The following is a 23,527-nucleotide window of genomic DNA, read 5'->3' as shown; positions in this document are numbered from 1 at the left end:
ACCCCATGCTTGATAAGATGCCGTGATGTATTGTCCCTTTTCCTCTGCATGTCTGGGAGAGGGTTTGCTACCCGGCTTGTCCCTTATGATTTGAAGTTTGCTGCCTCCTCCCTTCTGCGCACTGGAGTTGGGATACCGTGCAGTCCCCGCTTTATAGTTGGGCACCATGCATAGTGTAGACCTATTCAGGCTCGCCATCCTAGTCATAGGGAGAGTAAGAAAGAACTCATGGGCAAGTTTTGGAGGTGAGGCAATTGCACATTTGTTAATGGACCCAGGAGCCTCATGGTCTTGATTGAGCCAATCACACCACATGGGAGCATGCCGGAGTGGAAGTGGGAGGCCAACACATCAGACACTCATGGCAGAGGGAGCACTACTCTGAGGGTGGGAACAAACACATAAATGCCCAAAAACGCAGAAGATAAGCCCCAAACATTAGTCTTCCACTTGGGTGGGGATGTTGTGTGGTTTTCTAGGAATGAGCTGAGATAGCAGATGAAGGTGGCAGGTATGAAGTTATAAAAGGTGTTTCGTCCTTCTTCATCACTCCCATCACCACCCATGCAACCCATGCCAGTGCTGCCAGTACCGGCAGTCCTGCTCCAGATGCTTTCTATTGAAGAGGAAGCCGATTTCCGTGATGATGAGGCAAAGGCCCAAACTGGTTCCCGGCCACCCAACTCTAAGTAAATGTGGTGGTGCGCCCCCTATACCAGAACCGCTTGCCTCCGCCAACGTACTCCTGGCAGGTATGAGTATGTTTTTAATTGTATTTATTTTATTTTGCTTTGTTCTACAGCACACTCCACCATTTGGTGTCAGCAGACTTTACATTGGAGCAGAACTGTGGGGTTGTACTATCTCAACTTACCCTAACGTCATTGTCTATTGAGAACATTAAAACATAACTGTGGAGTGGACTGTCTCATGCTATATAACATCATGGTGTTAACATTGAGAACAAACCCGTGGAGACAGAATGATTTGTTTACATTTATGTATCAGCCATAGGTTCCTTTACAGTCGTACCGTGCATACAGACAGCACTAAGGATGGATAGGGCCCGATTGTAGAGAGGGCATTAGGTGGAAAGAGAGGAGACTTGGAGGCATCATGGGAGTGTATTTTAGCAGAGTTTTGGGAGGGAAAGAGAAGGTGGAAAAGTGGTTAGGTGAGGTTCGAGGGGGGATCATGGGATATTTAAGTGAAGGCAGACAAGGGGAAAAGAAGGAGGTGGCAGAAAAAGATGTAGAGGAGCAAGGATGAAGGGAGAGAGCAGGGGAAAGAAGGTGTAGAGTGGTCAGAGGAAGAAAGAGGCAGAAAAGTGAAGAGAGGAGATAGTTTGGGAAGGAGTGAAAGGACAGCAAGGACAGAAATGAGGTGGAGAGAAGGGCAGGGGCCAAGGGATGCAAGGTGGCAGAGGGTTTGGGTCATTGTTGGCTTCTAGTTCATGTATTGTTTTATTTTATTTTGTGTTGTGAAATATCGTTGGGTCATCTTGACTTCTCATTTGGTAGAGGAATGTAGCTGCTCCAGAAAATGTTTGAAATATGTTTCTCGTTTTTCATATTCAAGTTGGAGAATGACTACGCTTCTAGTTGCTTGTTTTCACTGGACAGCTTAAAGTGGAGTTTAGGTAATATGGCTGGGCGTAGTAAATGACTATGTTTGAGAGACTGGGCTCTTTGAATTTGATTCTGGCCTGTAGTGGGAACCAGTATATACCTTTCAGAACAGGAGTGACGAGGTAGAATTGTTTTCCAGACACGATTTAAGACGCAGACTGTAGGGAAGAGTGTGGATTTGGGCACGCCTTTCTGGGTGGCATTAACACAGTTGGTACAAGAGAAAACTAAGGCGTTTACCAGGAAATGGAAGACTGCTTTCCAATTTTTTGAATCTGAAAACAACTCGCAGCCCATACATGGTGAGACAAAGATGGTTATATATACATGATATAATACAAGGCTGTTGTGAAAGCTGCACTGTTTAGATTAATCCTGTAGAAGCTAGTATTTCCTTAAAAAAGCTTGATTCCGAATTCCCTCCTGTTGTTGTTGTGGATAATTTCGGAGTAAGTGATCTTGTTGACAGAAGACAGACCTCCATTAGGCAGATTCCAGTAAACAACATGATGGACTCTGCTTCATAGAAATATAATATTGCCATATTTACCCCTGCTTGCCGGTGTTTATGTTGCTTTTGTCGCTTTGCCCCTAAGGAACACGCAGGAGCCGGGAGGTATGTTGAACACTTCTTTATTCCAGCGTGCATACCTCCACTCTGCCTCTCTCCTCCCCACTTCCTTCCTTCCCCACGCCCTTCCTGTGCTGCCTGTCCTGTCACATACAGGGTCAGGCAGCCACATTACGACATCTCCCCCTTTTGTACAAAGTCTTACTGTGTCTCAGATTATCTCGATGAGGCGTTCCGGCCGTCGAGTTTGTCGTCGAGGTCTCTCGGATGGTTCTGGGGTGTGTCGATGGTGCATGGGATGTTCCTGTCTCGCTGGACTGGATTGACTGCAGTCACTGCTTCTGCTTTGACTTTCAGAGTCAGTGGACGATTCCCAGGGGTGACGGTCATCTGTTCCGTGGGGATTGCATTTCTTAAAGTGTGACACATTTCGTGTAATTCTCTTGTGGTCGCCTTGAGCCGTGATCATGGTTCCTCTCCGGCGGCTGACCTTTAACGGATGGGCGATGTAGCGGCTGTCTGCTTTTGTTCCTCTGTCTCGGCGGACTACCACCCAATCTCCTTCTCTGATATCGGTGTGTTTTGCATGTCTGCGCTGATCGGCATATGTCTTCATTTTCAGCTTCTTCTCCTGATCAATATTGACTAATGTTTCATGATCAATGTTCGGAGGTCGTGACTGAGTCGTACTGGCCAGGGTGGGCAGTCGAGTGAGTGGGACTCTTCCGAGCATGAGGGTAGCTGGACATTGGCCTATGGTGTTGTGGGGCGTGGTGCGGTAAGCTCTCAGCACTTCGTTCAGTGCTTGCTGAATGTCTTTGTGGACCAGTTCTGCTTGTTGTACTGCTTTCTTCAAGGTTCCCATAAATCTTTCCACCATGCCGTTGGCTTGCGGCCATAGTGGTGTGATCTTTTGATGTTTAAAGTCAAGGTGTTTCGCAAAATCCGCAAATTCGTGGCCGTTGAACGGGGCCCGTTGTCCGACTTGACACGTAGGGGAATGCCCCATGCTGCAAATGTTTCGTCAAGTATTGGAATTACTGCGGTGGCTTTGGTGGATGGTATGAGGTGTGCGAATGGGAACCTGGAGTATTCGTCCATAATGACGATGATGTATTGGTTTGACTTCAGAGGTCCAAAGAAATCTATGGCGACTTGCTGCCATACTCCTTCCGGTAGTTCCGACATCTGTAATGGAGCTGGGGGCTCGTCTCGACTTACCAGTTGACATGGTATGCAGTCCTTGAGAGTGACTTCCACCATTTGATCTAACATCGGAAACCAGACGCGTTCCCGTAGTGCCTTCTTGGTGGCACTTATCCCTCGGTGGCCTTCGTGAGCAAGATTGATGACCCCTTGTCTCAGTCTCTGGGGAATGACAATCCTCCCCCCTCTCAGAATTAGGCCTTCACTACTGATGGAAAGTTCGTCCTGGACATGTCGGAAGGCGATGAGCTCACGTGACAGTGGACTTTGATCATCCGGCACATGGCGCCAAGAGTTGTTGCGGATGCGGTCGGATACAGCCTGAATGGTTGGGTCTTGGACAGACGCTTCCTGAATGGCTGCCAGCGGGACCGTGGGGGGACACGCCGCATCAATGACAAAATTCAGGTACTCTTCTGCTACAGATGGCAGCGCAGCGGCAGTGGCTGTGGGGTGACGGGACATGAAGTCGGCGGGATTGTCCGACTTCCCAGGCTTGTGGACAATGGTGTAGATGTAGTCCTGAAGACGGAGACCCCATCGCTCAATGCGTGGAGGCATCTTGGCCTTGGGGTTGCCGAAGATGGTGATGAGGGCTTGGTGGTCCGTGACGATGGTGAAATGTTTGCCATATACAAAAAGGTGGAAATGCTCACACGCCCAGACTACAGCCAGGCTTTCCTTCTCTGGTTGGGAGTACCGGGTCTCGGTGTCAGTGAGGCTGCGACTGGCATATGCGATGATGTGGCGCTGGTCGGAGTCCTCTGTGTATTGTGCGAGAATGGCGCCAAGCCCGACCGGGCTGGCATCCACGGTGAGCTCCGTACGTTTTTTTGCATCAAAGTAAGCCAGGTTGATCGCAGAACTGACAGCCTTTTTGATCTTTTTGAAGGAGCGATGACAGGCGTCTGAACATTCGAAGGGTTGTCCTTGGCGAGTAAGTTCTCGCAGGGGGTGACTGAGTGTGGCAAAGTCCTGAATGTAACGGGCGCAGTAGCTCGCCATGCCCAGGAATGAGCGAAGGTCGCTCACATCTTGAGGTGTTGGTGTGTCCGCAAGGGCCGATACCTTTTCAGGATCTGGAGTCATGCCATCTTTGGAGAATATGTGTCCGTAAAATTTCAAGTTCGATTTGTGAAACTCACATTTGGCTGAGTTCAGAGTGAGATTCGCATTGAGAAGTGCATGGCATACTCTGTCAAGAGCAGTGTCATGCTCGGTTTGATCTTTGCCAAACACCAGTAGATCATCACTGTAGTTGAAGGTGTTCGGTATTCCTTGAATCACACGTCTGATGGTTTCTTGGAAGATTTCGGCAGCAGATGATATGCCAAAGTTTAGGCGTTTGTAGCGGAAGAGGCCTTGGTGAGTTGTAAATGTGGTGATATAGCGAGATCTCTCCTGAAGTTCAAGTTGGTGGTAACCTTTATTGAGGTCCAGTTTTGAGAATATGGTAGCTCCGTTGAGGCGGGCAATCATGTCACTGATGTGTGGCCCAGGGTGACGTTCCCGTTGAATGGCTACGTTGGCCGCCCGCATGTCCACACATAGACGCACTTTATTGTTCTGTCCCTTTTTGGGGACGACAACCACAGGTGATATCCACGGAGTGGGGCCGGATGTACGTTCAATGATGTCTGCTTTGAGTAGCTCTTGAAGTTCGTCGTCTACTGCTTGTTGCAGATGGAATGGTACTTTCCGATGGTGTTGTGCCACCGGTGTGATTCGGTCATCGATGTGTAGTTTGACCTTAAAGTGATTTAACTTTCCAAGTCCTTTGAAGAGGTTGGGGAATTTCGCCTCGATGTCTGGGGCGTCTTCAGTCATGTAGAGGAATTCTACTAATTTGAGTCGTTCCGCCGTTGGCAAGCTGAGCAAACAGTCGGCTACATCTGGACCTTCTACAACATGGATGTATGCTGGAATCGCTCGGTCTCGATATGAGAGGGTGGTGGGAAACCGGCCGAGGCATGGCAATGGTTTTCGGGACATCCACGTAAATATTCTCACCGTTGCTGGTTCTAGCGCTGGACGTGGCTTCATGCTTTGATGTTCTAGGGCGCAGATGTAGTTCAGTGAGGCGCCTGAGTCTAGGACAAATTTGGCTGGGTGATTTCCGATCTTGATGTCCAATTTCGGATATTTTCTTAGCCGGTCTGGATCTGAGACAATGCATATGTATTCATCGCTGTCTTGGGACACCGGTGTATGGGTTACAGAGTCGCTGGATGTTGACCTCGACCGGCGTGACCGACGTGATCTGAGGGAGTGGTCACTGGATCGGGAGGAGCTGGTCGAGCGTCTTTCCCGTTCTTTGACCGCCCGTGCATGATGATGTGTTGAAGATCGAGGTCGTGAGGATCTCCGTCCCGAACGCGATGATCTCTGTCTCGACGATCTGTCCTGGCAGACGATTTCGAAGTGATTGTCTCTGCCACAGCGATGACAGCGTTGCCCCATAGCTGGACATTGGCCCGAGTGTGGGTAGTCTTGTCCGCACCTGTAACAGGCTGGAGCTGGCTTGCTAGATTTGTCATGTCGTGCTTCCCGTGATTTGTGGCTTGTTTTGGGTCTTCGGGACGAAGTGTGATACGTTGACTTGTTCGACTTCCACCGATCAGTCTGGTGCTTTTGATCCTTGTGACTTTGAGCTTGAAGCCGAAAGGCTTGTTCCTTCTTGTCCGATTTATTTACTTCCATCTTCTTGGCATGGTCTTCCGCCTGATCGTTTATGCGCGTCATTTCTTCGATTTCTTCTAGTGAATAGCGTTTCTTCAGCAGACGCCGACGTAGCGATTGGAACTGACATCCTTCAATTATGCGGAGCCGCAGTGCATCTTCAGTGTTAAAGTCGTCAAAGTTGCAGTGGCGGGCTAGTCGTCGTATGCGCAGTATGAAGTCGCACATTCGTTCTTCCTTCTCTTGCGTAGCTAGATTGAACGTGTATCGTTCATAGTCGAGGTTGTATTTATGTAAGAATTGCCGGTCAAGAGTTCCTTTGACGTCATCATATGAGGCGGTGGCCGCGTCAGGCAGCTCCTTGATAATTTGGGCAATGTCTTTCCCCACTAGATTGCGTAGGGCAATTAGTTTCTGTTTGGGGTCTTGAACTTGCGACCCAGTCATGTAGTCCTCGAAGTCCTCGGACCAACTTTTCCATTTGGGGCCCATGCTGCTGCCGGAGGTAAGTTCCAGAGGCTCAGGTGGTCTGAGATACGACAGTCCCATGATTGTTGGAAGCCCTGGGTTCATCGCTACAGGGTTGTGTGGTGGGGCTTGTGTCGCTGGGGTCCCTCCTGTATCACTGGATGACGCGGGTTGCACTGACATCCCTTGTGTGAGTGCTTATTTCTGTATGAAATCTGTATTTATTGTCAGGTGCCTGACTTCAAAATGGCCGACACAAGTGAAGTATATGGAGTTCTATGGGCGGTGCCTGACTCCAAGATGGCCGCCGTTTGAGACACGTGTGTCCTGCTATTTGTATTTTATTTTTGCTTGTAGGGGACGCGTGGCAGGGTGTTTGGCGGTAATTTAAACTGTCCGCTGCAGTGGCACTGATAGTTTGTCTTCAGGGACTCACCCCTTCGGTTGCTTGGCCACGGCGTCACCTTGGCGAGCGCTCCTCCGCCTTCGCGCTCTTTTCTTCTGCAGCTAGGGCTGGTGCTGCGTGTAGGCGGCGCGCATCTGGGGTCGCTTCTTTCCCGCAGGCAGCTCCGTCTCTGGGCTCCGCTTTCAGCAGCGGCAGCCAGGCGGGGTGTGGGCGCGTTTTCGTCCTGTTCGCGCGCGCCACTCCAACGCGAGCTGCAGGCTCGCTGTGTTCGGCCGCTCACGAGCGGCAGGGTGTAAGCGATGTGGGAATTGCTTTGGGAAATCCCACCCTCGTCGCCAGTGTCGCTTTGCCCCTAAGGAACACGCAGGAGCCGGGAGGTATGTAAGGAACACTTCTTTATTCCAGCGTGCATACCTCCACTCTGCCTCTCTCCTCCCCACTTCCTTCCTTCCCCACGCCCTTCCTGTGCTGCCTGTCCTGTCACATACAGGATCAGGCAGCCACATTACGACATCTTTCTTTAACATTTTCAACCACTTTAGGAAGGAGGTCCATTCTTGAGTATCGAGAAGTAGCTCTTCCACTGAGATCTAATTGCCATTTACATTTCTATAAAGCGCTTCCATTTCATTGTGAAAGTATAAGTACTTGCCGTCAGTGAATCCTCCCTGGAGTCTGCCTCCCAATTGCTGTGAAGCTGGGAATATCCTATGACGACTAAGAGATCCAGACAGTCTCTGCAGCTCAAGGAGCTGGAAACAAAGTTAGGGGAAATACGTTTGAGAGTCCCTGCAATAATTTCTAGCATATCTCTAGTGACTTGTGACGCTCCACGGGGCACCTTTAAATATTGGAAGGTCTGCATATTTGAATCAGCATTGGGCCATACTCACCAGTCAGCTTCAATGTCCCTGAATCCACTCACAGCCCCTATCATGGTCTAAACGTTGCCCTGAACAGTTCCTATTGATGCAAGTTCCCGTGTCGGTGTCACCCAATAATAACAACCGACCTTGGGGAAACTCTTATCTGCTATGCTTAGGCTTATGTAATAATTGCAGGCACATATGCACTCCCCCGGATATCACCTATACCCCAAACGCACCCAGTTGTGGTGCAGTTAAGATAGGCATTCAGATACGAGCATGCTGCTCCTAAAAAATGTCAAGAAAACGAGGAATATGAACATTTATTAAAAGATGCTTTCAACAAAGCTATTGGAACAAGGAAACAGCATTGCATAGCAGCTAGAAGTATATTGCAAACCACTTATTATAAAACAAACATAACTAACGTTTAAAGCGGTCTTCCCTTCAAAGCTGAATATTTTAATTTCCTAGCATATTTGTCATCCTTTTTTAAGTAATATGCACAAAGCAAGTAAGATATTTAAATAATAAAGTGAAGCAAGGTCTGTAAATCTGTATTACATCTTACAAATCAAGCACCAACATATCTCACAACTAAAATGAAACATAGTTTTCAGTTTAGTTTTAAGGGTAGATTAAACTATTATGACAAATGACCATTGTCTCACATCTGTGTTCATGGGCTCAAGAATGTAGACTTTACACATGTCTAAAAGGCACTATTCATTTGCAAAGATTATCATGCAAGAGTTCTTCGCAGTGATACATGTAAAATATATTTCAGATCCTTTTTTTGTCCCATAATAAATATTTCTTTGATTAATATTCTGCATATATTTTCGAAGTTTTTAACTCATAGGAACTTTGATTTGTAGCAGGAGTTTACTGTGGCTGATGAACATTGGATTGCAGTGAATGTAGAAGGGAAATGAGTTCTTATTGAAGAAGCCAAGTGTCATGACAGTGGTTAACCAGGGTGATATTCTTGGCGGGTCACATAGGTGTGGCTGGTTTAACGCCCTAGATTTTTCCTTGAGGCATGCTGGGTTTGATCTGGGCTTCTTCAGAGAGGAGGTTAAGCCTCCCTCGCAATGGAGCCTCTTTATTTTAGACTCAGTGAGGCAGGCAGAAACATTCGGGAGCATTTGGGGGCATATTATCAAGAAACAGCGTTAAATTTATCGCTGCTTTAGCGGCAGGAAACTGCCGCTAAAGCGGCGATAATGGGCTTGATAATATGCCCTTGTGAATTCCCAAAGAAGCCCATGTTCTGGTGTGAACATGGGATTCTATTGGAATTCTCAAGGGCATATTATCAAGCCCATTATTGCCGGGGGCGGGGACACGCCCACGAGGAACATGGCGGCGGGCTGAGAGCCGGTCGCAGGCAGCGCCGTGGTGCTCTCCGCTGGTTTTACAAGTGATATGCAGTAGCGAGGAGTCGCGAGTTTCCTTTCCGACAGGTAAAGCGGCAGATGCATTTCCCCCTCATTATCCAGCATTAAGCTAAGCCGGCACCTCTGTTTGTTTTTTCTTTGAGGTTGCTGGCCAGCTGATCACCCGAGAGGAGATTGCAGGTCGCAGGTCACAGGCAGCGCTAGGACCGCGCAAACCCGGCTCTGCCGGCAGGGGAAAAAAAAAAAAACACAACGACCGAGAGATGCGGGCAGAGTGTGTGGAGCAGACTGTGTTCGTATGTTTCTAACCTGCAGTGACCGGCGAGAGAGGCAAAATAACGTATCTACACCACTTAGCCTCCCAGTAGGTAAAAGGAAAATAAAATAAATAATAAAAACGGTGCGAGGGTCTTAACGGACCAGCGTTCACCCGTTTTTTTTTTTTTCATACTGGAAGAACGCCGAAGGCTATGGAGCAGATGCCGCTCCGTGCTGGTTAGACTAAAACTTAGAGGTCTGGTAGCATACACCTCTGAGCAGCAATCCTGCAGGACACAGCCTGTGAGAACGAAGCTTTACTTTTCTGTAAGATATGGGGGGAATGGGACTAAAGAGGTAGAGACTTCACCCACTTACATCACTGGGAGGTCGGGTTGCTGCATGGATCTAACACAGTCTGATGTCTCTATCTACAAGGATTGCTACGCTATTTTAGGGAAAGTCCCAGAACAAGAGCCTGCATTTTTGAAAGGTACCAAGCTGGTGGGACACAAGTCAACGGAAGCAGCGTTACCTGAGACAGTGGAGCCTATCCCAGTGGAGGCAAGCTCCAATCCTGTAAAAAAGGGGAATATTCTCCCAACAAGAAAGAATAGGTATCAGCTGAGATCCAGGGTTGAATTAAAGGAAAAAGGTGCCTTGGAATTTGAATTTGAAGAGAGGGAGCGGCCCATGCCATTAACTCCATGTAAAAGTAGAAAGAAAAAGCCTACCTTAGTTAAGAAACTTAAAGGGGCACCCCTTGATTGTCAGGCAGTCAAAAGTACCCCGTCCCTTAAATCTTTCTTTAAGGTCCTAGATCAAGCTAGGCTTTCGTTTGGGCAATCGGAGGCCAATACTGTCATCGTACCCTTAAAAAACCGCTACGAGGTCCTAGAAAACCTGGAAAACATGGAAAATGTTGAGGGAACTCACATGTCAAGTTTAGAGAGCTCAGGACAGTTTAGTCCCCCTGAGACTGAGATTGAGACTGAGACCGAAAATGCAACAGCAATAGGTATTCCGGCAAATGTAAATAAAGTAAACCCAGTAGACGAAGCTCAAGGAAACAAGGATAAGAACCCCACGAACCTCAAGAGTCAGTCTGGAGCAGTAAAACCTGCACAAAATAACTCCAAAGATTCAATAGGTGGGGCGAGGAGAAAGGAAGTGAGTAGAGATAACCAAACTGTTCAAACAACTTCTGGAACGAGGAGAAGTTCTGTGGACCTTGGTGAGCGGGAGCCGGAGAGCGACAGGTTAGGGGATCTCTTTCGATCTCTAAGAGGTGATATGATGTTGAAATTTGAGATCTCAGAGACCAACCAAAAAACCATTCATGATAGATTCGATGCATTAGAATCTAGGCTGGAGCAGGTCACTCTTCGTACAGGGAACCTTGAAACAGAAACAGCAGCTTTGAACAAAACAGTGCATGGCAACCAAAAAGATATAGAGCATTTAAAAGCCCAGAATAGATCTCTGGTCATGGATATTGAGCGGCTGGAGACTCAAGCACGTAGGAACAACCTAAGGATCTTGAAAATACCAGAGGGGGAAGAGCTGGAGGACATAAAAGTATTTGTCTGTAAACTTCTGAGAGAAGGTGTCCTAAAAGACCGCCCGGACATAGATTTGGAGGCAGAAATTCAAAGGGTGCACAGAGACCCCTACAAGAGACGTACAGACAGGAAACAACCTAGGAAAATACTAGTAAATTTCCAAACGTATAATGTCAAGGAGCTTATTTTGAGGAGATCTCTCCTAAAAACAGACCTCCTGTACAAGTCTAGTTCTTATCTTATTAGGTCGGATATTGGAGCAAGAACTGCACAAAGACAATGGGAGCTGGGCACTCGAATGCCGGATCTGAGGTCACTGGGAGCCCAGGTACAAATGAGATTTCCGGCCATGCTCAGGATTATGTGGAAGAACAAGACCTACAGTTTTACACAGCCAGAAGAGGTTGATAACCTTTTAGACCGAATGAGAAGTGAGCAGGAGGAGTAGTACCGGAAAGCCTGGCGTTCTCCTTAAGGATAGTAGAAACTGCAAAAAAAAAAACAAAAAAAAAAGAGGGTAAAAAAAAAAAAAAGAAAAAAAAAAAAAAAGCAGTTGGGGGCACACGAGAAAACAAATTATTGCATAAAATGTTGCTTGATAAAACTGGGGATATGATTTATTTCTGATTTAGTTTGTCTCGCTAAAACTTAGTATTGGGGGTACACGAGAAAGCAAACTATTGTACAAAATGTCGCATGATAAAACGGGTGATATGATTTATTTCTGATTCAGTTTATCTCGCTAAAACTTATTATTGGTCGCGGACACCACCCGGCTGCGCCGAAAAGGCGAAGTCATCGCCAGGTATGCAGAGGGGGTTCCTCAGGGGGGAGGGGCTGTGTGGGTGGGGGGGGTTAGGGGGAAAACAAAAGAAAAAAAATCCTCATATATAAACAAACTTATTCTGTATAGAGGCATGGATGGGTATGAGTGGATACTAGATTCATGATCAATTCATATAAGCTAAAGGTCCTGTCCTGGAACATCAACGGTTTAGGGGAAAAAATAAAACAGAGCAGAATCTGTGAATTCCTAAAAAATTCTGATGCTCAAATCATAATGCTTCAAGAAACACACCTAGAGGCCGCAGTGTGTAATTCTCTCTTTAAAAAGTTTCGGTGGGTCCAAGAGATAATTAGCTCCAGGCAAGTAGGTGCCACAAGAGGAGTTTCTATCATAATTCGAGCAAACAGAGGGATAACTGTAAGAAATTTTGAGACAGACCAATCGGGAAGATGGTTAGTCGTTGACATATATATTCAAAATATCCCTTACTCCATCGCTGTATATTACGGTCCAAATGAGGATAATTCGAGCCCTCTGTCTAAACTCGAAACAGCATTACTCACGACAACTGGCCCTTTAATTCTAGGCGGTGATTTTAACCTGGTCTTTGATCAAAAGTTGGATAGAACCTCTAAAGCTAAATACCATGCTCCCTTAAAAACACTTGCTATTCTGGACGCCCTAATGAAAGATTTTACTCTAGTTGACGTTTGGAGGAAAAAATATAGAACTCAACTAGGCTTTACTTTTTATAGCAAGAAATATAAGAACCATTCAAGAATAGATCATTTTTTAGTTGATCAACTCCTTCTCAAAGATATCAATTACCTCTCCTTCACACCCACAGGACTATCGGATCATGCTGTCTTGGAGATGGTAATTGAACTGAACACAACTCCCCTAAAACTTAGGTGGACACTGGAGAGATCACTTTTATTAGATGAACAAATTAAAGTAGATATTAAAGATAAAACATCAGAATTCTTCATAATAAATTCAGGAACTTCCTCCGTTCAAGTCGTATGGGAAACTTACAAGGCCTATCTGAGAGGGTGTCTTAAGTTCATTAATGAATCATAAGAGAAAGAGTAGAAAAAAAATAAGAAAGGATGACTTGACTGCAATAACAAGAAAGGATCTAGAATTACAAGATGCAATCCTAACGAACTCTAGCAGAGTACACTCGCTAGAGAAGGAACTTATAGAGTTACAACTCCAGTTAAAAACTTCAGACGAGAGAATTCTTAAAGAAAAATGGGAGTCTAGTAGACTAAAAAATTTTGAATACGGGGAAAAGTGTGGAGCCCTCCTAGCCTGGAAAGCTAGAGAAGAGAGAACAAGAAACAACATTAAAGCCTTAGTACAACGGCAGACAGGAGATTTGATGGAAACGGATGCAGAGATTAGAGGGGAAGCAAGGTCCTTTATGAGTAGTCTCTACACGGAAGTTAAATATCCTAAGGGGGAGGACTTAGAATCCTGGCTGGCAACAAAACATTTATTGCTAATGTCTGAAACAGACAAAGCTTATTTGGGAAGTGAGATCACAGAAGGGGAAATTCTGGGACAACTAAAGAAAATGAAAAGAGGGAAAGCTGCAGGTTCAGACGGGTTGCCCGTGGAGATTTATTTAGATAATAAAGATCAACTAATATCTCCGCTAAGGGATCTTTTTAACTCATTATTAATCCACGGTCACTCTACTCCCCCCTCATGGGCTGAAGCCATTATAACACTTATATTAAAACCTAACAAAGATCCCAAACAAATAGAGTCCTATGGACCCATTTCATTGTTAAACACCGATATGAAGATCTATTCTGGAATCCTAGCCACTAGACTATCGAAGGTTATAAAAACCATAATTCACCCTGACCAGAGAGGCTTTATACCAGGGAGACAGTTAAATGAATTAACATTTCAAACAATAGGAGCCATAGACTATGCCAGCACCAATAATCTTCCGCTTGCTCTGATCGCCATAGACGCGGCTAAGGCCTTCGATCAGGTCAATTGGAAGTATTTATGGGCCACAATGGAGGCATTTGGGTTCCCTCTTATTTTTATAGAGGCGGTCAGATCATTATATCACAATCCAAAGGCGAAGGTTCTAGTTAATGGAATTTTATCCAAATGGTTTGATATATCTCGTGGAACCAGGCAGGGCTGCCCCCTGTCCCCCCTTCTGTTTGATGTGTATATGGAGCCTTTTGTGTGTGGCATCAGAGAGGACAATATAATTCAACCATTCCAGCTTGGCAATCTGTCTCTGAAAGTGGCATTGTATGCAGATGATCTTCTCTTATATACCTCTGATCACTCAGCAGCAATACCAAGGTTGTTTTTCCTATCGGAAGAATTTGGGAATCTGTCAGGTTATCAGATAAATAAGGAGAAAACGGAGATTATGGGATGGAATAATAACATACACATATCGGGTGCAAAACAGTCAATGAGGTACCTGGGAATTCACCTTACCCAATCTGTAAAAAACATTACACTACTCAGCTGGCAAAAGGCGGCTAAAGATATCAATAAAACCTTAATCAGATGGGGGAGCCTGCCTTTGAATATATATGGTCGTGTCAATCTTATTAAGATGGTAATTCTTCCAAAATTGATTTTCTTATTTAACTGCATCCCTCTATCATTTTCTCCTAAAGACATTAATACTTTACAGGGCAAAATCGGATCATTCATATGGGCCTGCAAGTCCACTAGAATTGCATGGAAGAAGCTGAGAAGGGCCTTAAAAATTGGAGGGTTAGCCCTCCCGGATTTAATGTTATACTGCCATGCCTTCCACTTTAAAAATTTTAGGCTCCTTTCAAACAAGTTAGATGCATCATCGCAGGGCCGCCTGTTTCAAGCCCTATTAAACGATCTACCTTATGACCATGATTTCTTTTTATTTAAGTTTGGAGACCAGAAATTTTTTTAAAAAATTCGCCTAAGAATTTTACAGACTGCATTAAGAAACTGGGGGTTTATCAGGAAGACATTCGATATCCCTTACTATCATTCATACACTCCAATATGGGATTCTCCTGGTACACCTCAATGTCTTCAAGATCGCCTTTCACAACCTTTGAAAACAGCTGGGTTAAAAAAATGGGGCGATTTTTGGGGAGATTCAGGCTTAGTAAACTGGAACTCTTTAGCACAACTAACCAATGGCCAGTTGACCAGGTTCAAATATTATCAACTGTCTGCCTGGTGGTCTAGTCAAAATATGCAAAGGGAGAAAAATATAGACATTCTTGATGCAATTGGTAGGGGGGAAAATGGTTAAAAGAACTTTCATTTTGGTATAATTTAATGATCACAGAAGAGAATAGCACTTTGCACTTGGAGTTGAAAAAACTATGGGGAAACTGTATACCCGACCCCTCGGAGGAAATCTGTAAAGTTTGGTCGGACTCTTTTACTCTTTCTCAGAGGCTAATTAAACCAGCCAATTTAAGACGTAATCATTTGTTTACGGCTTATAGAGTCTATTGGACTCCTGCCAAACTGCATAAGATTACTCGTAATAATTACTACTGTCCTCGATGTAATCATTGTACCGCTGATGATGTCCATATTTTCCTTGATTGTCCAGCTATTCAAGATTATTGGAAAGCGATAACGGATTTTTTGAGTGACGTACTTTCTATAACTATTACTTGCTCTCGTAGACTTGTATTTTTTGGCTTAACAGACAATTATAATATTAACAATCTAGACACTAAGTTTATTTTTTATATAATTGTTATTGCAAGGAGACAAATTTGTATGGAGTGGAAGTCAGCGTCTCCTCCTAGATTTGTAATATGCCTGAAATATATAATGGAAGTTTGTAAAATGGATTTAGCTGGTCGTAACGAGAGTTCTGAAAATGTTTGGTCTAAATTGGTGATCTGGATGAACAAGTGAGCGGTCCTATGATTATGCCAGAGGTTGTGTTGGTCCTGTCCTCCACTCTGCCTAGGGCGCCCAAAATAGGCTCTGAGGAGTGGGATAAGGAAAACAGCCTACCTCTGGGACATCCCTGTTTGCCATGATACTGTTTCCGGGGCGGATAGGAAAACTACAGTATAAGAGGCAACAGAGAGACCCATCTAGAGCATAAGAATTCTGGTGGCATATATGAGGATTCTTAAAAAAAAAAAAAAAAAAAAAAAGCCCATTATTGCCTCTTTAGCGGCAGTCCCCTGCCGCTCAAGCGGCGCTAATTTTAACGATGTTTTTGATAATATGCACCTAGGAGTGCGGTGAGTTTGTAATGAGGAAGACGTAAGTTGAGTGCAATAATAAAAAAAAATAAAAAAAAATTGATACTTGTATAGCGCACTACTCACCCGCAAGGGTCTCAAGTCACTTGTACGAATACCGCTGTGGAACCCATTCTGGCTTTCCCTGTGAGGTGTCCACTCCTGGGCACCCCCAAGGTGGAGGCCAGGCATCCTTAGCGTTGTGGGGGCCGTTGTGGAGATTAAGCAAGCTATTGTTGCAGAGTGGGACTCCATGATTGGAATAGGCACTGAGGCGAGAATTAGCAGGTCTGTGGAATTTTGAGCCCAAGACCCGCCGATGCGGGGAATTGAACCCTGGTCCCGGGCTAGACCTCTGCATCAAGGTCTGCCGCTCTAACCATTGAGCCACACTTCTCCAATAAGGGGTTTGTCGTTAAGTACCACATTAACTTCACCTATGTGGAGTTCGGTAGGTGCACAAGGAGGTTCTAAAATGGATCATAGGCTGGCTTTTCAAAAAGCTACAAGCTCACACTAACGTTTAGGGCACATCCTGCAGTGAGTGCAGCTCGAGAACTGGTACAAAGTGAACCACTACAATGACAAGTTATTCTTATTATGGTGGAAGTGAAACTAAGTTCAACTTGTTGGTGAGGCTAAAGAGAAGATCCTAGCTCTCCTCTATGTCTTCTCCCGTGACTGTGGAAAGACCAGGAGAGAATATGGGCTGATGTATCAGTGGAAGTTGCATTGCTCTGCCTGAGGGTTCTGCAGTGAGGTCGGTTAGAAGCATCATGCACCGATACTTTGAGATGCTTGGATGCAGTACAAAATAGCATGGGCCTAAGTCTGGTCCTGCAGACACGACTGGGGTGTTATTGCCATGCCAGAGTTGGAGCTTTGGGTAGCGTGGCCCTGTGTCAGGGACCCTCCGATCAAAAGTAGACTGCGGGATACCTAGTAGGGCAGATGCAGCTCAGGACCGAAGAGGCGAGAGCCCTCAAACGGTGGGGCTATTTTTATATATGTAGCAGGTGAAAGTAGAACACACTGTAATGAGGAAGAGGTATATTGTCAGGAATCTGTGCTTGGTGGGTACTGTACGCAATAGCATAAGAACAGCGAGTATGGACACACTGGAAGGGTCACAGTGCCATACATAGCGAGAGCGCTTATTGGCCTGAAGTAGAGCTGCTGTCAGGCATAATGCGTAACTGCAACAAAAGATGGACAGAATGCTGAATGATTCAAACATTCTCCCCCAGTCAAGAGATCTCGGTTAAATCCATTGGTCTTTTGCCCACTAGCCACCCCAGTTTGGACCCAGCCATATACAAATCAGTCTTGACCCTGTGCCTCATGGGAACATTCCAGATCGAAGTGCCAAGCCAGGTCCTCCCTGGACCGGAAACAAGCATCCTGGGACTGGGTTCAGGGTATGTCACCCTTCATCAGCAAGGCTAGCTTGAATCCAGTGGCACAGTGAGCAAGGGACCCACGTCTGGGCATACCCATCCCACTTAGGTCGAAAAGTGTAACTGCAACAAATGATGGACGGAATGCTGAATGATTCAAACATTCTTCCCCAGTCAAGAGATCTGGGTTAAATCCATCATTTTTTTTGCCAACTACGCCACCCCAGTTTGGATCCAGCCATATGCAAATCGGTCTTGACTCTGCTTCTCATGGGAACAGTCCAGACCGAACTGCCAATCCGGGGCCTCCCTGGACTGGAAACAAGCAACCTGGGACAGTTTCGGGGTATGTCACCCTTCATCAGCCAGGCTAGCGTGAATCCAGTGGCACAGCGAGCAAGGGACCCACGTCTGTGCATACCCATCCCACTTGGGGCGAAAAGTGTAACTTCAACAAATGATGGTCTGAATGCTGAATGATTTAAACATTCTCCCCCAGTCAAGAGACCTGGGTTAAATCCATCTTTCTTTTGCCCACTATTCCACCCCAGTTTGGACCCAGCCAACAGCAAATCAGTCTTGACCCTGTGACTCATGTGAACAGTCCAGAACGAACTGCCAAGCCAGGTCCTCCCTAGACCGGAAACAAGCATCCTGGGACCGGTTTCGGCATATGTCACCCTTCATCAGCCAAGCTAGCTTGAATCCAGTGGCACAGTGAGCAAGGGACCAACGTCTGGGCATACCCATCCCACTTAGGGCGAAAAGTGTAACTGCAACAAATGATGGACGGAATGCTGAATGATTCAAACATTCTTCCCCAGTCAAGAGATCTGGGTTAAATCCATCATTCTTTTGCCCACTACGCCACCCCAGTTTGGATCGAGCCATCTGCAAATCGGTCTTGACCTTGCTCCTCATGGGAAAAATCCAGACCGAACTGCCAATCCAGGTTCTCCCTGGACTGGAAACAAGCATCCTGGGACTGGTTTCGGGGTATGTCACCCTTCATCAGCCAGGCTAGCTTGAATCCAGTGGCACAGTGAGAAAGGGACCCACGTCTGTGCATACCCATCCCACTTAGGGCGAAAAGTGTAACTGCAACAAATGATGGTCTGAATGCTGAATGATTTAAAAATTCTCCCCCAGTCAAGAGACCTGGGTTAAATCCATCTTTCTTTTGCCCACTATGCCACCCCTGTTTGGACCCATTCAACAGCAAATCAGTCTTGACCCTGTGACTCATGGGAACAGTCCAGAACGAACTGCTAAGCCAGGTCCTCCTTAGACCGGAAACAAGCATCCTGGGACCGGTTTCGGCATATGTCACCCTTCATCAGCCAAGCTAGCTTGAATCCAGTGGCACAGTGAGCAAGGGACCAACGTCTGGGTATACCCATCCAATTTAGGGCGAAAAGTGTAACTCTAACAAATGATGGACGGAATGCTGAATGATTCAGACATTCTTCCCAGTCAAGAGATCTGGGTTAAATTCATGGTTGTTTTGCCCACTACACCACCCCAGTTTGGAACCAGCCATATGTGTTGTAATTTACCCTTGGTTCCACCCATTCCTTCCTGTTCCCCCCTTGCCTCTTTCCCACTTGGTATGGCCCGTGCTGTCACTTGAAGGCAGCAGTAGAATGTTCTATTGCGACGATCCTGTCAAGCTGGGGGCACCTGTGTTATATAGAACTTAATAAAGGTTCTTGAATTCTACCACGTGTCGACAGTCTTTACTACAATTTTGGCGACGAGGGTGGGATCCGAAACCCACGCGTGCAAAGCACAATGGATTAGCAATCCGTGTCGACGGCCCTTGGAACAATTCTGTCGAACTTTTTAAAGGAATAATTAGCTTACCTGGAGTTGTCAAGTTCAGGAATGTGAGGTGTATCTTGGGTTTCAGGCTGCGCTCATCTTGCGTAGCATTTTCCTCAGAGTTGTGACGTGAAAGGGAGAGCGACGCTCATCTCGCAATGGCGCCACCTTACTGTTGAACACTGCAACCGCATTTACATAAATGAATTCAGGGCAATAATTTAATCCGATGGTACAGCAATTAATTTGCGTTCTAAAGTGTATTTGGAAAATAATATAAGTAAGAAAAGTGAATAAGTACCCTTTAGTGGAATTACTGAAGGAGTGTAGGAAATGTCTGTTTGATATACTAAATAATAAAAAATGTATCGAAGGAACCTTTAAGTCGAAAATATATACCCAGGTTATGAAAAAAGGTTTTTACACGCATTTTTGAGGGAAGTTTTGAGGAAAAACAAATAAAATGAGCGATGTGAGAAGAACATGAACTGGATTTCATATTGTGTGAAGGAATAACATAACTAAGCACATCAGCAACTACTAGTTGAAGCAAATTCTTTCCTTTAGGAACAGTTACTTAAGAAAGAGTTCGTAGACTGCATCCTTTTACTTTAACCTATACTATACAGGAAGAAATTTAGGATCAAAATACACAGAGAAGAAGGAGACTTCAAAATGGTGTTGTACAAGAGAGAAATTGAACATGAGTATACTATCAAATTAGAGGGAGTAGATATTGACTGTAACGGAGACTCAGGGTCACAAGGTACGGAGGTTAGCAAAAGAAAATGGAAGAGCGAATTGGCCATAACACTAGGGAATACTTTGGAAGAAGCTGACACGTCCTGGGAAACACACACTGGCAAAGGCATTATTTTAATTGGAAGAGATGAGATGAATTTGAGTTACAGGGTGAGAAGCCCATGGAATAAAGGGTATATTTCAGAAGAGGTGTTCTCCGTACTTGGAGGGGATGAGGAAATGAAATTAAGTGTAACGCAAAGTCCCAAAATTTCAGAACCAATGGGTAGACGGACTATAATCAAAAGTAGACAAATTACCCAGTGGGAGATGTTGAGGTTGAGAACACTATTATCCAGGGACGAAGTTGGAGGGACTAGGGCTGCTGTGAGGAAGGAGCAGATAGGAGAAGCAGCAGTTGTCAAATTCAAAAGAGATCTAAATACTTCATGGAGAAAAGATGAGGATGGAAATATAAGGATAAGTTTCAAAATAAAAGAACTTGCTAATAAAGGAACTGGGGTGGTAACACGACCCACGAGGACAGAGGAGGACCTTTGTAAGTCCACCTGCCACAAGGCTGAGAAAGCGTGGTGCTCTAATGCACAGGCCGAGTCCAAACATATGACAAGGGTGATATGTTCTGCTGACATTGACCGAGGTGGAGCTTATGATCAGAGTTGGATTGATTTAAAGTGCAACAAGCAAGGAGAGTACTGGGACTCGTTATATAGCGAAGTGACTGAGATGCAAAGGGAGGAGGCACACAATAATGTACGTTACCCGCACCCCAAAGTACCTTTAGAAGGGAACAGGATGCTTACAGAAGGCGGGAGAGGATATGTGTTCATAGACACAGAAGATTCAGCATCATTCACCAGTAGAACGGGTTTGAAGGAATCGGGGGAAAGGCCCGATTTTGAGGAGGCGCGTACCGAAGGATTTACCAGTGGTACTGAGAGCAGTAAGAGAACTGTCGTTAGACCCGATGCTGATCCTTATGATGAGAAGGAAACTGGACATTTGAGTTGGTGTAAACGCAGCGTTACATGGTCCAGGAAATTTCCTAAGAAAAAAAAAAAAGTCTATAAGGGTGGTCACCCACCTGAGTGGAGAAGGGTACAAGTCATGGCGGACTAGAGCTAAATAGTAAAAGTTACCGCCGTGGCCAGTGGCAGCCTGAGGAACTCACCCACACCATGAAGCAAACTTAAGGGGTGCACTGATGCATTTAGAAATTGCGATTGAGCACAAGTTCAGTTCATCGTCAGGCCCTTGCGTTTCCTAATTATACGTTCCCTTCCTTGTAAATGGAAGGGACAGACTATGGGAGGGGCCTACTCTGATCTAACGAACATTGGTTAAAGTAACCCTCCTTGCTAACTTAAAACGGATGAGAACCATGGTAACCCGAGTCTACATGATTCCTTAATTACAGACAGATGTACTACTAGGAGCATGTTGTTTACCAGTCTGTTGTTTAGAATTGAGGGGTGGCCGGGGTATACGGGAAGTTGGGGTTTTTGGCCAGGTTTTTCCCGTCACCATTAGATATGACTAGGAGGGTGAAGGGGACTTACAGTCAAGTTTACTATTGGTAGGAAAGGGGGGGCAGAGAATATGGTTTCTCAGGATACTATCACCCGCCACAGGACTTCGCCTCCCCGCCCTGTCATAGACATTGTTATAGTTATCAAGGGGCACTCTGCCAAGCCTGGTAGAGGCCATGGTTTATCATATAGGGTAGACCCCGGTGTCTCACCGGGCCCAGGGTCCTCCCTGTAGGACCCACCTTTGGTTTTTGCGCTATGATGTCCTCCTGTGTACACCTGCCTTTCTCTCTCTCACTCTTTCTCTCTCTCTCTCCCTTACTCGCACTCTCCTTTCCCCGCTCTTCCCCATTCTCCATTCCGCACCCACCTCCGTGTCTCCTGCCCATCTCCCCATCCCTTTGTTGCCTCCCTAGGGAGGATGATGTGTTGTAATTTACCCTTGGTTCCACCCATTCCTTCCTGTTCCCCCCTTGCCTCTTTCCCACTTGGTATGGCCCGTGCTGTCACTTGAAGGCAGCAGTAGAATGTTCTATTGCGACGATCCTGTCAAGCTGGGGGCACCTGTGTTATATAGAACTTAATAAAGGTTCTTGAATTCTACCACGTGTGGACAGTCTTTACTACAATATGCAAACCAGTCTTGACCCTGTGCCTCATGGGAATAGTCCAGACCGAACCGCCAAGCCAGGTCCTCCCTGGACCGGATACAAGCATCCTGGGACCAGTTTCAGGGTATATCACCCTTCATCAGCCAAGTTAGATTGAATCCAGTGGCACAGTGAGCAAGGGACCCACGTCTGGGCATACCCATGCCACTTAGGGCGAAAAGTGTAACTGCAAAAAATGATGGACGGAATGCTGAATGATTCAAACATTCTCCCCCAGTCAAGTGATCTGGGTTAAATCCATTGTTCTTTTGCCCACTACGCCACCCCAGTTTGGACCCAGCCATATGCAAATCAGTCTTGACCCTGTGCCTCATGGGAACAGTCCAGAACGAACTGCCAAGTCAGGTCCTCCCTGGCATAATGCAGCATGCTCTGCGTGAAGCTGGAGGAAAAGTGACTATATTAAAGCATTGTCTCACCCCCTTCCTCACTACTGTCCTTGCCCACCTTCGAGGTTTAAAGGGGTGAGGGGCTGTACTGTTGTAGGAGGACACAACTCTCCTGAACATTTAAGCAGGGGCAGTGGTGTGTAAATGGAACTGTGGATAATAACATGAAAAATCACAGGTCCATGAGACATTAGGCTGACCCACAGAAATTTTAGAAGTCAGGTGGAGATTGAGAAACATTCATATATGTCAATCCCTGGGTACTCTATCTATAGGCATCATTGCTGACATTAGCACAGTCATCATTTGTAGAGATCTCCCGAGCCACTATTGGGTTTTAAATCAATTGTCAAATTGTAGGTGTTAGCTACTCTAGAACTAAGTATGGAGCAGCATTAAAGATCAAGAAGATGTTGAATTAGGTCATTGCAATTTATGCATAAGTAGTATGACATCATTGTCTATCCACTGCTTTGACAGGTGCAACATGAGATAAGTTTATAAGTATACTTTTTTCATAGGCTTTGAAAGTTGTGGCGCAGGGGAGGAGGGCAGCAGCACCCTAAAAAATAACCATACTGGAGTTCAGAAGGTGAAAGAGCAATAAAGATGCCTCTAAATTTCGTTTTTATCTTATCATATTTGCTATGGTTCAATGATAAAGGTCAAATGTCAGGCTATGACTTCTGACAAATCACTGCTTATTGTTTTAGCATGGAGATTGGTGTTGCCTTTCTTTCACTGACTGCAAAGTTAGAGGATTTTGTAAAGTGAATTATGTGGCAATCCTGCTGGGGGTACAAGGAGTGTGAAAGGAAAGGATGTAAGATGTTAGTTTTTAACAGTAAACAATAACATTTAAATACTTGTGAAT

General features: G+C 45.6%; 1 protein-coding gene across 1 annotated transcript in view; it reads left to right on the top strand.

The window, feature by feature from the left end:
• Positions 1 to 23,527, top strand: part of PTPRB (protein tyrosine phosphatase receptor type B) — a 500,144-nt gene that overhangs the window by 32,482 nt on the left and 444,135 nt on the right. The gene's annotated exons all lie outside the window — the stretch shown is intronic.

Source organism: Lissotriton helveticus, chromosome 1_1 (genome assembly GCF_964261635.1).
Source record: "Lissotriton helveticus chromosome 1_1, aLisHel1.1, whole genome shotgun sequence".
Classification (NCBI taxonomy): Eukaryota; Metazoa; Chordata; class Amphibia; order Caudata; family Salamandridae; genus Lissotriton; species Lissotriton helveticus.
This window is presented reverse-complemented; position numbering and strand designations above follow the sequence as displayed.